Source organism: Nematolebias whitei, chromosome 20, assembly GCF_014905685.2.
Source record: "Nematolebias whitei isolate Nwh7 chromosome 20, NemWhi1, whole genome shotgun sequence".
Classification (NCBI taxonomy): domain Eukaryota; kingdom Metazoa; phylum Chordata; class Actinopteri; order Cyprinodontiformes; family Rivulidae; genus Nematolebias; species Nematolebias whitei.
The window spans coordinates 40651713-40653690 of record NC_056517.1 but is presented as its reverse complement, the minus strand read 5'-3'; positions in this window follow the sequence as shown (position 1 = coordinate 40653690).

Genomic DNA, 1978 nt, shown 5'->3' with positions numbered 1-1978 from the left:
AAACCTAACCAAGACCCTAAACCTAACCGCCAGACCCTTTACTCTAAACCTAACCACGTGAAGCTATTTTGAGCGCTAACAAAGGTAAAAATATAGCCTATTATCATCGCTAACAACGTACCTTTAAACCCACTGGGAGGTAGAGGAGGGGCAGTCTGACCGCTACATATGGAGATAACTAATAACGGCCATTTACTGGCTGATAACATTGGAAGTGGGTGGTTTTAACACTTGTGATCAAAAAGCTCAGAGTGCTGTCAATCAAGTAAGTTAAATGTTAACACCTGTGACTGTTACATTCACTCCAGGTGGAGCTGATCAATGTTTAAGTTGTGGCTGATCTTATTATTGTGATAATTATGGTGCTGGGAAGTTGCTTATTTTTTAATAAAATATAAAGAAAAAATGTTTAATTTTTTTTTTAATTATTTTTTTATTTAATTTGCTCACTGTTGCTGGTCAACACATTTGAACTTATGATGTAACTGTAAACTGTGTGTGTGCGTGCGTGTGTGTGCGTGTGTGTGTGTGTGTGTGTGTTCCTGCAGGTGATTACCAGAACGTTCAGATTTGGTGCATGTTACTCTGGTAAACACAGAATGCACTTTTAATGTTTTAGAAAAAAAAACCATGAATGTTAACACATTAGGGAAAGGAAATAAAACAATTTTAGTGTTAAAATGTTTCCTAAAATAGCACAATGTATGTTAAAACATAAACACATACAACAGGGGGAGTGGTGGTGCAGAGGCTGAGAGGGGGAGCCTGAGATCAGAGTCTCCAGACAACCCAGGTTCAACTCCCAGACCAGCAACATCAAAATGTGGGTGGGAAAAGTGCAACACCCACCCTGGGCCAATGAGCAAGGCCCCCAACAACCCCCGGGCCCCCCAGGGGGCCCCCCCCCCCCCCCCCCACACACACACACACGCAATTGTAAAAATGCAAAGAATCAAGTTCCCAACTGGGGATTTATAGAGTACAATAAAAAAGAAATAATACAATTTTAGTTTTAAAAGCACTTAACTGCGTCATAAAATAACAATTATATTAAATAAATGAACACTTACAGTGAAAGGGAATAACACTTTTTTGAGTTAAGAGTACACTTAAGTGGTGCATTCAAGAGCATAGGAACTTTTAAATTCAGAAAGAAATGAGCCGTAATCGAACAGAACCGAGCTCAGTAAAACAAGTCGACTACACAACAATGTGGGCTTTCTAACTGCTTTGTTAATAAAGGTTAATAAAGGTTAAATGAAGGTTAAATGAAGGTTAATAAAGGTTAAATGAAGGTTATTAAAGGTTAAATGAAGGTTTAATGAATACGTTTCATTAGAATCAGACTTTTTAAAGAGCAACTCAGCCTTTCATTATGTTTGCTCTGTATGTTTTATGTTTTTAATTTTAAATGCACAGCTGTGTTTTAAGGTTTTGTTATTCAGGAAAAAAGCATTTATTTTTGAGCCTTTTTTTTGTAGTTACAGCTTTAAGCTGTGTGACAACTGGGACAAAGCTTTGACTCAGAAATATATTTTTGTTATTACTTTATGGAAAGAAAAAATATTGAGATATATATCATATATCGTCATTTATCTTAAAATATCGAGATATTAATTAGGTCCATATCACCCAAATGTACACATTGACTTGTCATTTTTCACATCACTCTCTAGAACATTCCACAATCCAACTCCTTGGATTGAGGTAGACCTTCCCTTCAGACTAGTTCTGAATTTTGCTTTGACAAATATCTCTATCCCCTTAAGATTATAACAACTTTGTCTTTTAACAACATTTCTTTGGATATTTAATGGTAATGTGTTATTTTGAGCCCTATACATAACTGATAAAATACTATAATCTACCAAATCATGGAACTTCAGTAACTTCAGTTGATAAAATAATGTGCTTGATGGGTGACTGTAATGCTTTCTGGTGATAATTCTTACAGCTCTTTTCTGTAAAATAAAAATAG